The sequence below is a fragment of the Haplochromis burtoni genome, unplaced genomic scaffold (assembly GCF_018398535.1).
Source record: "Haplochromis burtoni strain Fernald_Lab_line unplaced genomic scaffold, NCSU_Asbu1 Contig_213, whole genome shotgun sequence".
NCBI classification, from domain to species: Eukaryota; Metazoa; Chordata; class Actinopteri; order Cichliformes; family Cichlidae; genus Haplochromis; species Haplochromis burtoni.
The window spans coordinates 73,611-88,589 of NW_024582574.1; the positions used below are offsets into that span (position 1 = coordinate 73,611).

Below are 14,979 nucleotides of genomic sequence, written 5' to 3' on the forward strand. Positions count from 1 at the left end.
TGGAGCAATAAATCACACTGAACCAACTTGAACAGTTACAGTGTCAGGGAAATATTGGTTGTTCAGACAACATCGCATATACAGCTGAAGATCTAGCAAAATGTGGCACTGCATAGTGACTTTGCCCAAATTAAACTGCATTAACAGAAGAAGATTAGCAAAGATGGACCAGACCAATATTATAAAAGCTGAAGGACACATTCTGCCTCTAGACTGCAACATGTGACACAAAACCTTGTGAGCCTTAAAAGAGTGACGTTTCCAATTATTAATCCTTTGAGATAAGAAACGCAATATTTGGGATGGTTTCTTGTAATCCTATAAATACACAGCGTTTGTTGAAACATCTTTCCCTTCAGTTCGATGCAGAAGCAATTAATCAATGTCTCTATTTTGAGCTGGTGCCCTGTGATGTCTGAGGAAAAAGTGAAACTCAAGTCCTTGAGCTGCTAGATAGGAGGGATATCATCTCCCCACATTCATTTCCACAGCAAAATGTTTCATTTTATGTCAGTGCTTTCCTCTGGAAAACAATGACTTCTGTTCAACATAAGGGATATTAAGGCTTTGTCTATAAGCACTGCACGTACTCTAAAACCGTCACTCATTACCTCTCTTTCATTTGAATTGTTGCCATGCAACAGCTCAATAATACCACAACATTTTCCTTTGTGGATTTTTTTTTTCTTAAATCATTACTCATGAGAGCATAAATCTTCTTGGAAACCAAGAGAATCAATCTCCTCTGCTTGTGAGAATGGCCAACTGCCAGGAAGACTCTGGAAGGGGCTAAAAATCCCATTCAGTGCCAGCTTACTACTAAAACAATCGTGTGCACAACAAGCAGGGAAGCAGAGGGAACCCTAGAAGCTACAGCCATGCGACAGAAACCTGCATTAAAGTAAAGTCAAACACTCGTCACACACAGCTGAATGTGAAAGGGCACTCAGACGTGTGCACAGTCTTGTTTGGCTTTTATTTGTTCCATTAGAAAAAGCTTTTTCTCCAACAGGGAGGGGGGTAGCAGCAATCACTGTAAACCACATGCAGACTGAAGGCATCCATTTAAGTGACTGTGCACCCTGCTAGCAAGTCTACTGTTGTCAAGGCAGCGAGACATCCATTAAATCACCTGGTTCCATTAGAGAATCAATTACTGTGCCGCTTTCCTTGGTTGCACAGTTCTTATACCTGAAAAATCATTTCAGACAACCAAAGCAGATACACAAGGACACTAAGCTTCACCACCCTCATATGCTGCCAGGACCTATATGGTTCTTGAATTGCTCACAAAGAGCACAATTCCAGTGTCTCCGGACACATGACGTGGCTGTGTCAATGGAAGCTGGCACACTATTACCTTTGGTCGAGGTGGGCAGGCAGTGGCCAGTCGCTGCAGCTGTTCTGAAGTGTGGCTGCAGGAGAGGAGATCTGAGCAGCAAGCTGTGCGGCCCAGTCTCTTCATCAGAGAGGAGATGATGCTGCAGCCACAGCCACACATCGACTTGCTCATTAGTAGCCTGGCTGTTCTGGGGTGTGGAGAAAAGAGACTAGCTGTGAGCCGCAGCCACTTCCTGGTCCTTTCTGAATCCCCTCAGTTGTCCTCAAAGCTGATGCCTTTGCTGTACTGTGTTCCACATGGCACTAATCCACAGGTACTCCCGCCAGAGATAAGGCTGGTTTTAGTAAAAATACAGATGCTGCGGCTCACCTTAATCCACTGTGAAGGTACTTGAGTTGGGAAGTACAGTTTGTCGGTCCATTTCCCTTGTGATTGCTTCCCACTTACTCCACTCCCTCTGCTGTACTTCTATCTCTGAACAACACGCCTCCTGCTCTAGTCTCCCTCCCCCTTTCTTTTTTTTTTTTTTTTGGCCAAACTCACTTCCATCCACAGAACACCTTCTTTTGGCTGCAAATAATACACCGGACGCAGTGTCTGACACTACTCCCCTCTGTCTCTCACAATTTCCATCCGTTTCTTTCCATTCCCTTCACTGCCTTCGACTGCTGTGCAATGAGGATGCTATCCCCGACAAGGCTGTTGCCACCACTGTGCACCCCACCACCACCTCCTCCTCCAGCGGTAAGCCACTCAGACTGAGCTCCTCCAACTTGCCGATTAAAATGTTTTTCCTCATATGACATTCGAGCTCCGAGTTGCTTCATTAATTGAGGAAGCAGTGGACTGAATATTATAAGAAATCCAAGCCACTCAGCAAGCACCAGGAGGACTGATAAGCAGGATACAGTCAGGATGCAGTGGGGGAGGGGTCCAGCGTTTAGGAGACAATAACAGTGGAGGCAGGATTATTATGGTGATAAACTGTAACTGTGGTCAGCTTGCTGCTGATGATCACTGTAACAATCAAGGAAATAAAGAGCTGAAAATCTTCAGTGTGACAGTTACTTTAACTGATGAAGAAAAACTAAAGAGGAACTCTGCAATCTGTTGTTATTTTGCTCCACTGCAGTAATTTAGTTATTAAGCTTGTAATGGAGCAACTAATAGAGCACAGTTTTACATGGCACATGCCACCTGCACATGTGCTAGCTTAAACACCTGCAGCATCTTCAATATACATCCTTTTTAATTCCCTTGTGTCTCATGTCCCAGCTTTGTTGAACCCACACATTCCCCGCTCACCTCATCACAGATGCTCAACCTGTGGAATCTGTGCTGAGGGACAACCTGCACATTATTCAGCACTCAAGCTAATAGTTATCAGAGCTCATAAAGCCTGAGCTCCTTGAAAGTGGGAAAAACAACGAATGGGAGGGGCGGGATGAACAGCAAGACAAAGACAGATGCACAATAAAATGAGACTGGGCCCCTTTTGAAGGACCAACAATAGCTTTCTATTAATGGCACACAGTGTTATACAACTAGAAATCACCAACATCAAAGACAGTGAAAGAGGGAGAAATTTGTCAAGCCAAGAATATGCTAATAATGACCACCAAGAGTAGTTATGCTTAATTAAGTGCCAACATATGTCAACACAGGCTACTGCAGCCCATAGCTGTCCAAGCTTCACATCAGCTAATTAGAGGAACTGAACTGGACCTCTCAAACGTTTATATATTGGTGGGGATTTTTGAATCTGAATATTTTATGAATCCCAGGAGTAAACAGCTTTGCTACATAAGATAGGAAGTTTCAAAATTTAAAAAAAAAGAGAAAAAGAAAGAAAGACAGAAAAACAGTTTTAAGTTGTCAAACGTGTTAGGGATGGACCAGGCCATGCCCTTGGCATGTGACTCAGCACATGAAGTACTTCCTGATATTCAAAGCTTTCCAACACCACCGCCAGAGAATCAAGCTCTACACCTACAATGTTACAGGTGATCCTGGTGAGTTCGTAAAGCAGGTTTCTCTTTGCTATTCTCAGTCTACTGCCCCATAACACTACACCATAGAGCAGGGGTGTCGAACTCCAGGCCTCGAGGGCCGGTGTCCTGCAGGTTTTAGATTTCACCCTGGGTCAACACACCTGAGTCAAGTGATCAGGTCATTACCAGGCTTCTGGAGAACTTAAAGATATGTTGAAGAGGTAATTTAGTCAGTTAAATCAGCTGTGTTGGATCAAGGACGCATCTAAACCCTGCAGGACACCGGCCCTAGAGGCCTGGAGTTCAACACCTGTGCCATAGAGGATGGCACTGATGCCCAGCACAGACTCAGAACAGATATTAAAGGGCCTCAGCCATGTCCGAAAACAGAGAGAGCTGTGACCCTTGTTGTCGGAGGGCTTCTGTGTTTTTAGCTTAGTAAAAGCAAAAAGAGACAGCTATTGTTCATATTTACCAGCAGATCTCAGCTCTGTCTCATAACCAACACCTAACATTTGGTACAATCACTAGCAGGAAACTGTAATGAAAGAAAGTGAAAAAATATGTAGCCATAAAAATTACATTTCATATTCAGTAACGACAAATAATATGCAAAGGCTGCACTCTTGGAAGAAATGAGAATGGGTTTTATGAGTTTCATATTAAAACCCAGCAGGAAGAAAATACAAATTCATGACACTCGATCTCCCCAGCCAACCTCAGTTATAACCAATGACTACTAATGCTTTTGTTGAGTTTTGGTGTCATTTCAATTTTAATCCGATGTAAATGTGCTTGTGTGGTCAATATCCTCAAGTGGAAGTTTTCTTCTCTCAAATCATCATCATCATCATCGTTAACACAACAACCAGCAAAGCTGTAACCAAAAGATTGCGCCATTTTTGGTGCCTCGGTCAAAGCAGTCACACATGTATTACATCACCATAAGCATGCTGTGGACCATTCCTGTATTCATTCCCCTACCTGCCTTCTTGTGGTTGATTAGTGAAATCAAAACAAGTATGGCAGCATCAGCAGACTCTCATTGTTATATAAAACGCACACAGCTACGCACTGAACAGACTTTACTTCAATATTTAGCAGGAGGTGACGCTTCGCCTTCGTGTCCAATGTCAACTCTCAGTTTGTGCACTGAGCAGTTTTATTTTCCGTGTAAGCAGAACAATTCTGTCCTTCATTTTGTATTGCATTTCAACACACCTTGAAGTAGTACAAACTAGACTTCACCACAGAGCCCTTAATTTAGCAATGTACAGATCCACTCTACAAATGACTGTTAGTCTCATTTCGTGGGAATACTGCAAAAATGTAAAAACTGTTCCATCTGTTTATTCAATGAGGTGCATCACATTTGATGTACAGCTGTGACCAAGTACGAGCTGTGCCTAACATGAAAAGTTGCTGCAAAGAGAAATGATGAAGCACTTAAAGCTGTTATCAGTGCTCACTGGCACATCTCTGGGCTGTTGATGGGAATGATACTACATAAGACAGCTCACTGTGATTCAATGGCGCAGCTTTCCTCAATCACCGGGTTGCCATCTATCCAAAAACAAACGGCCCATCAGGAGAGAAATGAAACACTCCAAACACAAAAGGCTTTATCTGCAATCATCAGAGACAATCTGTACCGAAAGGTATAACACCATCAGCCCGGAACAAGGAAGCAGGCAAGCGTGCCAACACGTAATGCAGTCACCAACACTGAGGCAGTGTCTGGCAAAATGTAAGCTAAATACATGTGTTTATACTTTTGTTCTCTTCTTGCCCAGGAGTGACAGACAGGGCAGGGTGAAAGGGTGCTCTGTTCATTATTTATGAATATTGCTTTTCACTGTGTCAGCTCACTGCCTCAGTATTGATCTATAAAAGGAGGGTGGCTGCACCACAGCCCAGAATCTCAGACGAAGAAATAACGACAAAGCTTACACACTGCAGCTTTATAGAGCATCTAACTGGCACGTCGGCAGCTCACGGAGCTTTGCATATAACATAGCATGCATGTCATGGTTATATTTTTCCTAAGAATAAGTGAATACAGTAATTACCAAACAAAGTCTATACTGTACAGAGTTCCATCACGTCCTGCATTGGTGAATCTCCATTCATTTATCTCAATCCAAACCAATCTACACTCTTAAAAAGTCCCATACAATGAAGTGGTATGAGTTTTTTTATACTTTGAGGTAGGGCTGTGCGATATGACCAAAAGCTAATATCCCGATATAAGACATGTATCGTCGTTATCGTCCCGATAATGATATAAATCACGAAAATTTAACATTTTCTGTAAATTCTGTGAATCTCGGGCAGCTCGACTTGCATGAAGTGTTTCCAGCTGGGCGTCGAGTACCTGGAGTCGAATGTTTTAACCGATGCATGAAACATGATTACACGGCGTGCTGCGGGTGAAGCTTGTTCTAACGTTTGAATCTAAGATTTATTTTTTAGCACCTGGCGGCTCTTTTTTTTTTTTTTTGCTTATCATCCGTAAACTCTCTACATACTCTTTCACGTGATTCAGTTTATTTTGAAGTCTCAACGGGATCTTGAGCTTTATTGTGAAAGGTTTATGTGGAAAATAAACAAGCAGACACACAGTGGCATAAAAACAGGCACTTGTCTGTCCATAGTGTGGTTATATTAACTATAAGAGAAAGAGAGAACGTTAATTAATATAGCCACTACAGTGACCATCAAAATGATGAAAAAAATATTGCCGTAAACAATTTATTTTGCGACACCACAAAACAAATGATAGCGTAAAATGAAACGATAGACGTTTTTATATTGTCATCCGATATATATCGTTATTTGAGCAGCCCCACTTTGAGGTGTGAAGCATGAGCTACGAAAATCTGAAGTAGCTTACAGCCAGCAGTCTTCCAAACCATGGCAACAAGATCGCTTCCCCACTTGACAAACCCATTACAGCTCCTCTCTCTTTTCCACAAAGAAACTGGGCAACCAGCAGGAGTTGCACCTGAACTATGCTTCAGTGGGAAATCTACATTGTAACCTGATGTGCCCCTTCCATTGAAATGCAACTACAAGCCAGTCAACACAACAACTGGCCTGTTCAGCACTTCCTCTGCATTCCCGGCTACTTTTTTGGACACATCTTTTAAATTTATCAGACACATCTTATTACATTTATTGTTTAAAGAAGTGGAAAAATTAGAGGGACAAACGCTTGCAGTCACCAGTGCTACCTCTCAGCTTCCCAGTAGATAAACGTATGATATCAATTTGAAAAGCTTAAATGCCAGGTCAGCCAGGAATGCTGTAGGTCTTTTTTTTTTTTTTTTTTTTTTTTTTTTTAAAAAGGGAAAAAAGTGATAAATCTACCTTTCTAGGGAGACGCATGTTAGGTTACAGTGTAGACTAAGGTGTAGGGTTTCAGGGGGGTAGCTAAAGTAACTACACATTGCATCAACACAGTTCGCAATTACTGTGGTCTGATCATCTCATAATTCACATTTGTCAAATACAACAACTGTGCTGAGAATTTGGCATTTGAAAGTAAAGTGAGAGCTCAGAGAGAAGGATAGCTGCTCCCACTCTTGCTGTAGCTCACCGACCTCTACCTGAAAGTAACGGGTCTGAATTAAAACTCCAAACTCTGAAAGAGTCAATTAGAAGTGTTGCATAAAACCAAGGGTATGCAGACAGGTCCAAAAACAAAAAATAAAAAAAAAAAAAAAAAAACGAGTGATGTGATGTTTTTGTTGAAACTCAGCTGTTCATGGAGCGTACGTAAGAGACATTATGCATGTAAACTAAAGTCTTTTAAAAGCCAATTAATGTATTCTTTTTTCTCCAATTCAGCTTCAACATTTTTACAAAATGCTGCCTTCTGTGAGGTCAAGCACACTAGCGCAGTCTGACCGTTAAATGTAAACACTCTAATGTGGTGTAGACGTTAATGAAGAAACCTAAAGGGCAAAACAAAGACTCCAAAATAACGAAAAACTGAACATTACTCAAGCATTCATGCAACATTATTCATAATACTCAGTGACCAGTCTGAATGATTTAAATCTCTAGGAGTGTACACACACACACACACGCCCTTTAAAAAGATCAAATTTGTTGACTAATTATTTCAGTGGTTAATCAAGTGGCAAATATGTGATAATTAACATGCTGCCATTAATCTCTTCAAAGCAATTAGTGAAACATTTAAGTGGGCTTGCAAATGATGTCCTTAATTATCCTGCAGTATCCAAATGTTGGCACGCTGAGAAAAAAAATTACACTGAAGTCAATCTGTACAATGAAGAACCGACACTCATGCTGAGTTTAGACAGCCACACATCTGTGTGTGTGTCTCTATAGGTAATGTGATAATACCATACAACAAGCATATCTGACTAAGGATGCAGGCAGTCCTTTTTCCTCTGAGTAGGCTGCACTCTAGTGGGCAAAGCCGAAAATATCCAACAGCTGCTGATAAAAAGGCTGATTTAGGATCATTTCTCACTACTTAAGGCTGTGCAAACGCAAACACACAAACCCACACCCCATTAATAACATTCATTCACTCTAGGACAAAGAAAACAGACACAGAAAAGTTACAACTTCCTGTCTCCAACACAGGGACATAGGACTTCCTGTTTTGAACAAGGAGTCAAAAGCATGAATAACTGATCAAGAGTTAACCACGCCCTTCAACAGTTAACAGACCCTTACATCAACACCTACTGGTGTTACACGTTTCTACGCAGCTTTACAAGACAAAACAGCACACCAGCAGCTGATTTGTTCATGAACAAACAGGTTTGAGGTATAAGCTTAATCGGTTACTTAAGTTTTATAAATACTTTTATTACAGTTTTCCCATGTCTTGATGGAAATGAATAAATCATTTAAAACTAATAATCCCCATACAGAACTCATTTAAACAACTGGCAAGATAATCACCTCTAACAAAAATCATCTCCAAATTACAAGAAAAGATGAGGCGTTAGTCATGTTACAAGAGGTTAGCTAAATGGATCAATATACATCTAATTCAACAGACTGCATGGACAAATGTATCAGGACAACTTTAGGGCGTCCATTTTTTTTAAAAACTGGTTTCATGAAAACAAACATCATTATCATCATCATCACGTAAGAAAAGTAGCATATAGCTCTTATTTTAATCTCAAGATTTTGTTGCAGATGAGAGATTAAACTTTGGTGTTTTAGGAAATGTTAGTTTCAGTCAAATATTGGGTGTGAAAATAAACAGTGAGTCTGGCCTCGTAAAATAGTGACCTATATTACTGTAACACCAAGTTTATCATATTTGATTCACGACGTTTTGAGACCAATGACCATTTTGGGACAATGATAAATTGCCCCCAAATGCTGGATTTAGCAACACTGATTCAAATTCAAACTAATCTGTCAGAAGGTTCAATAAACACTTCAGCTTCAAAACCTCTCATGGTTCAGCCTTTACAGGGTTTAACATATTAGAGAGTCCCGTTAAATAACTTTCCTTCTTTAATGTGAAAAATGAGAGCATTTATTTAAAGATCCAATTGAATCCTTTCTGCTACACTTTCACTCGTGTTTTATTGGACCTGTGTGACTATCCACAGATACGCACAAAGCCAATTACCAGCAGTGGGTCCCGATTTAAAATGTCACAGCCATTTAAACTTTCTGCATTTCTGAAATGTGCATTAGCAGCAATTTTTACTATCCCTGGCCATCCCTCATCATCATTGTGAGAATGCTCTTCTCTGAAGTAGGCAAAAGGCTGTTCTGAATTATTTACAGAGAACGAGTGGGTGAGAGGTGTGGGACTGATTAGGGAGAGACACACAGGATAGTGAAATCTCAGTCCTTCAGTCTGCTTAGGAAGCAGTTTTGCATTTAAATTTAAAGAACCTTTTCAGAAAATGACAGCAGTGTACCTCCTACAGATATTCAGCCGCATAAGGTCAGCTTTTGACGGGAGGCTATTCTTTAATATGCTCAACATAAAAGGCAAAAACTCCTCCTAGCAGGCAAACGCACAGCTCAGTGACTGTTCTACCATCAGAAATAACGATACATCTTTCTTCTGTAGAAATATTTGTCATTTCAGAGTCAAGTTCCTCCTTGATAACAATTCCATCATTCATGAAAAGAGGAAGAGTGTCACATTATTGCACCCATGCACTGATATTTATACAATAAGCCATCTCGTTACCATCACTCAGGCAATCACCACATATTAAATATGCATATGCTTGTTTTATTGTTTTTGTAAAGGTCACCATAGCAAGCATTCACGTCTGGAACAAAAAGCACCAAGTGGCAATACAAACGACAAAGTTAAACTTGAAAGAAAATCCAATCCCAGACCATCAACCTGAATTATTCAAACTCCCTATCAAATGTCCTTTATCCGGTCCATGAGAGCAGAGCAACAGTTTTAGGAGGAAAGACAACGTTAACATTTGGACATTTGAGTGCCAATCCACACTTTAAAAATGCAGCAGTGAGCCAAGCAAGCCTCAGCTATGTGCTATCACTTTACCTTTAATTCACCAGCGCGTGCATGGGATGAATAATTCATGCCTTGCACCACACTCTTGGCTTTATGGAAGAGTCACCCGTACAGCTCAACGCAGAAAACACATTAACTGGGAGCAATGTGCTAAACACTTTTTTTTATTAAGTAAAAAAGGTCACACTTGAATGGAGATCAAGGTACAAAATTATCAATATTTGCATATCTAAAGTATTGTTTACTATGACTCAAAAAAAGGAGGTCTCACAAAAAATACATTTTTCTGATCATCTGACAAGTTTGCCAATGCTGTTTCTTTTGATTGGGAAAGTTTCCAATAGCCAGAAAGGTTTGACGTGCCGAGCAAACATCAAGTTACTCTGAATTTAAAGATTTTTTTATATGAAAGTTTAAGTTATAATACTTGATCATTTAAAAACCAAAAACGCTGACCACCAGATGCTTGGCCTCGGGGACCCTCCACGGGCCAGGCTCCAGGGCGGTGCCCCGGTAACCCCATCCCAGGCAGGGGGAACTGTTCCCTTGATCGTGCACTCACGGGAGTCTTCTGAATGGCTTTTTGTCTGGTCCCTCACCCAGGACCAATTTGTCATGGGAGACCCTACCAGGGGGCAAAAGCCCACGGACAACATAGCACCTAGGATCCCTGAGACACACAAACCCCTCCACCATGATAAGGTAACAATTCGCGGAGGGCCCTTGTGTCCAGGGGTCTTGTTCTAGAGTGATGGGAGAATGTAGCAGGAGCTCGACAGAGGGATTAGTGCAGCGGCTGCAGTGATGCGGACGCTGTACCGGTCCATCGTGGTGAAGAGAGCAGAGTGTAAAAGCGAAGCTCTCAATTTCACGAGCTGTGGGTAGTGACCAAAAGAACGAGATTGCGGATAGAAGCGGCGAAAATGAACTTCCTCCAAAGGGTAGCTGGCCTCTCCCTTAGAGAGAGGGTGAGAAGTTCAGCTACCCGGGAGGGGCTCAGTGTAGAGCTGCTGCTCCTCCACATTGAAAGGAGCCAGTTGAGGGGATTCAGGCATTTGATAAGGATGCCACCTGGGCACCTCCTAGGTGAGGTGTTCCGGGCATATCCCCACTGGGAAGCGGCCCTGAGGCAGACCCAGGACACGCTGGAGAAATTAAATCTCTCGGCTGGCCTGGGAACGCCTTGGTGTTCCCCCGGACAAGCTGGAGATGATGGAGGTCTGGGCTTCTCTGCTTAGGCTGCTGCCCCCACGACCCGGCCTCAGATAAGCGGAAGAAAAGGGATGGATGGATAGCAAATGCAATATAACGGCAGATTTATTTTCCCCTTTCAGACACAAGAAACAATTTGATTTCTCTAAGATTAGTTATGCATGGAAAAATGTTTTGTTTTATTGTCAACAAAAGTCAATGCACAATAAGTGGTGCATTAGCCATTTAAGCTCCGTGCAACTGTTCACATAGCTGGTTCTTGTGTTTGTGGCCTTTCAAACATGCACTGTCAATAAGGAAGTTGCAAAGTGCCCTTTGATTAACACCACCACCATCTATGCTATGGGGGGAGAATATGCAAATATCAGAATTTGCATAGTTCCCTTTGCCTATCAATTATCATTCCCTCGGTGATCACCTCCAGCCCCCTTCGAACACAAAGTCCTCAGTAATGCTAATCGCTGCTGCACCTGCGCTAATCACAATCTTCCATATGTAGTTTTTCCTGTGCTTGTGGGTTTCTTTCTTCAATATGTAAGAATAGAACAGAACAAATGTTACCCGCCTATATTGCTGCCTCAGCACATACACTGCCTAAGGTACCAAAGAAAAATACTGGTGGAAGCCAGTGATACTGCTCAGCTTCCTAGCCTAGTAGCTACCCCTATGGTATCAATTTCAAAGTCCTTCATCGCCTTGTTCTCAAGTTTTTGCATTTACAAGATTTAGAAAAAACCTGACCTCTGTCCCAGCTTCAAACTCATCCGAGATTTTAGTAGATACAACAATGGTATCAAATTGAAACTACTCCTATGCTTAGGAGTTATTCCATTCACAGACTTGTTTGACGTCCCTTCCCATCAGCCTTTTACAGCTGAAGGGTAAAAACTGATTACTGTGTATTTTGGTAACAAATGGTAGCGTTAATATTGGTTCAGAACTTATAAGCAGACAGACTGAGCAATTTGACTTGTTAACTTGAGCTCTGACCAACTGTAACTTGGACATTTTTACTACCTCAAATATATGTTTAAATATAACACATACATTTTATAATTGAATTTAAATTTTGAGCACTTAAGGTAGAGATGTGACAGTATTCACATCATATCCATAAAGTCTCTTATAGATTCAAAAAGAGAGCCATCTCTAAATCTCAACATTATCCAAGCTTGTAGTCAATAATTTATCCTTCATATTTTCAAATCATTAAATTGTGTTTCCTATAGGCTGAGAACTTATTTATGGTATTTGATAACACCGTGAAGTAGGAATGAACGCACTTGATAACAGACACTTTCATGGGAAATCTGTTGCTAGGAAACAACTGGGCTCAAGCTTACATCCCATCAGCTGCCGACAACAACAAACAGCATAAACTTGAGCCCATTTATAATGTTTGTGGATGTGATTTGCAGCATTTCTGAAAATAAGAAACTGCAAAATGGTCTATACATAAGCAGAGGCGACCATAGGCACAGCAGATTTCATAATGTGCTTGTTTATGTTGTTCAGTTTGTCAATGCTGTAACACGCGGCACACGCCATAATTCAGCATTACATATATTTCTGTAACAGTAATTTGTTTTGTTTCTCCTTTGTTACACATCTGCAGTAATGTGTGTTTCTATATGTTGATACAAAAAAAATAATTGCATATCAAGATTCAGATTTACTAGAACACACACACACACACTTCTTGTCCCCCCCAAAAAAAACAAACCACACACACACACACTATGCAGTACACATTTAACCAAGCAGCATTTACTTACAGTTCTCTCTGTGTCTCTTAGTTTAGGCCACAACTGGTCTTCTACCCCTCCAAATCTGACTCCAAGAGCTGATTCTTTCTGTGGACAAAGAGTGAGCAGTCAGTACAGCAATCTGAGGGATTACAGAGTTCACAAGCTACGGGGCTGTCTGGAATATGAGAGGAGAAAACAAGAGTAGTGAGGTAAGAATGATGGGATTTCAATTTCTCCTGCAAACCCCAGACAAAGCACGACAACTCTTCAACAAGGTTTGCCAAAGAACAATTCAACCACCTGGCACAACATACAACACCTGCATCAGCATGTACCGGTGAGTCACCATCATAGATGCGTCAGTTCTTCCCGTCTCGTCCGATGGGAAGTGAACAGAGCTTCTGGCAGCTCCCACAAAAACATGTTACTTTAAAGTTGAACTGAAATTAAAAATGTCTTCAGGAAATCATAGATGTATTGATGCTACAATTACATGGCATGGTTTTTTCCCCCTCATTTCAAAAAGAAGCTAAAAATATTTTGGGGGGAAACTGCATCTTGGTTTGAAGCCTGTGGTTGGGTGTTTCCTTTGGCCAACATCTGAGAACCAGCATTACCGACACAATCTCTACATGGCACATGTTAGCAAAGTAGCAGCAACAGCTGTTGCTTCAGCCTTCCATCTGTGTGCACACAAGATGAGCTCAGCCACAATACTGACTGTAGGTCACCTGCAGCTTTGCAGTAATCAGAGTACTACAGTCACTGTAGTTGTACATTAAGAAAAGAAGAATAGATTTAGTTTTAGGTTAAAGAGTGAGTAAAATGTTAGTCATTACCTGACTAAATTAATCTGATGAAATAAAACAAAGAGGTAACTGATCCTTCAGACAACTTTTAAAGGAGGCAGCTTAAACGCCTACTGCCCAGACAAGTTGGTCAGCCTCTTTGATGAACGGTAACTGACTTTTTCCTTCCGCTTAGGACCTGCTATGGCAATATCACGGGTCCTAAAAAGACAGACTTTAACTTTAATATTTCATACTGCCCCAGAAATAACACTGCACCATAATAAGTGTTCATAAAGTATATAGGGTAGGGGAGCCTAGCTCTAGGCACAGGTTTGAGGATAGCAAGTAATCACATGGTCAAAACTTAAGTCAGCAAGTATTCTTGCAACCCAAGTACTCAAGACATTACACCATGAGTCAAAGTATGACATGGGGAGAGGGTTGGGCAACAGGATGAATGTGTCAGCTATCAAAATTTAATTTAATTTGTTTAACAAGCCAAAACGAAACAAGAGGCGTTTCAATCTGAGAAATTGTTCCTGCTACACTCCCCAGCACACTCCCAGGCTGAGAGCGAAAATGATAGTTCATGTAAATAAAACGAGATATTGACACCGAGTTGTGGGAAATGAACAGCTGCCAAGAGAGGGTTTCCAGCTGTTCGACACTTGATAACTGTGAGACAGAAAGGTTGCAGAAAGACCAGCTTCACGATTCAGGAATCTCACAGCCTTTATCTGTAATGACGTGCAGCATCGAAGTTGCACAGAAGAAAATCATTCACCGTGTAATCATGTCACAGACAGCTACTGTTGGACCTGTTCAGATATGAGAGGTTTTGAGCAACAAAATTCCTATAAATATCAATTTTACACAAAAAGTGATTTCTCCTTCAGGAAAGTGGATTTTGTGAGGAATGCTAAAGGAGAGAGGAGATAATGACATGTGCTCTCTCCCTCTCATGTTTGTTGCACATTACAAAGAAAAGTATGAATATCTGACTGTATGACTATTCTTCTTTGTTTAAAATGCTAATTTCATACATAAATCCGACTCGGGAAAGAGGGGGGGGGGAGAACAATCTCACATAGCAAAAACATGAAGCCTTATAAACTTCCCTGAAAACTATGAATACGAGTTCAAAAGAGTGATATGATGTGGATGAATGTTTATTGCAGACAATGCACTTCTGTTTTTAAGCAGAGCAGCATTTGCAACCATTTCTCCACTTTGTGACAGTCAAGAACTTCTGGTAAAGAGGGTCTTACTCTAGAAATCCCTTTGCGATGGTCTCAGTCGCCCATAGGTTGCATGGGAGACCCCAACTTGTGAATAAACATATGTCAACTGCTCATTGAGCTGTAGTAAAACATGGAAGTGCAACTCA

General features: G+C 41.2%; 1 long non-coding RNA gene across 5 annotated transcripts in view; it reads right to left on the minus strand.

Moving 5' to 3' along the window:
* LOC106633499 overlaps positions 1–14,979 on the minus strand; it is a 91,064-nt gene that overhangs the window by 53,887 nt on the left and 22,198 nt on the right. For 3 of the 5 annotated variants that reach the window (XR_006055101.1, XR_006055102.1, XR_006055103.1), the window contains one exon: positions 12,829–12,906. This is a non-coding gene — a long non-coding RNA (cilia- and flagella-associated protein 251). Of the gene's footprint in view, positions 1–1,360; positions 5,592–12,828; positions 12,907–14,979 lie in introns of those variants that run through there. The other 2 variants (XR_006055104.1, XR_006055100.1) reach the window with 1 other exon arrangement.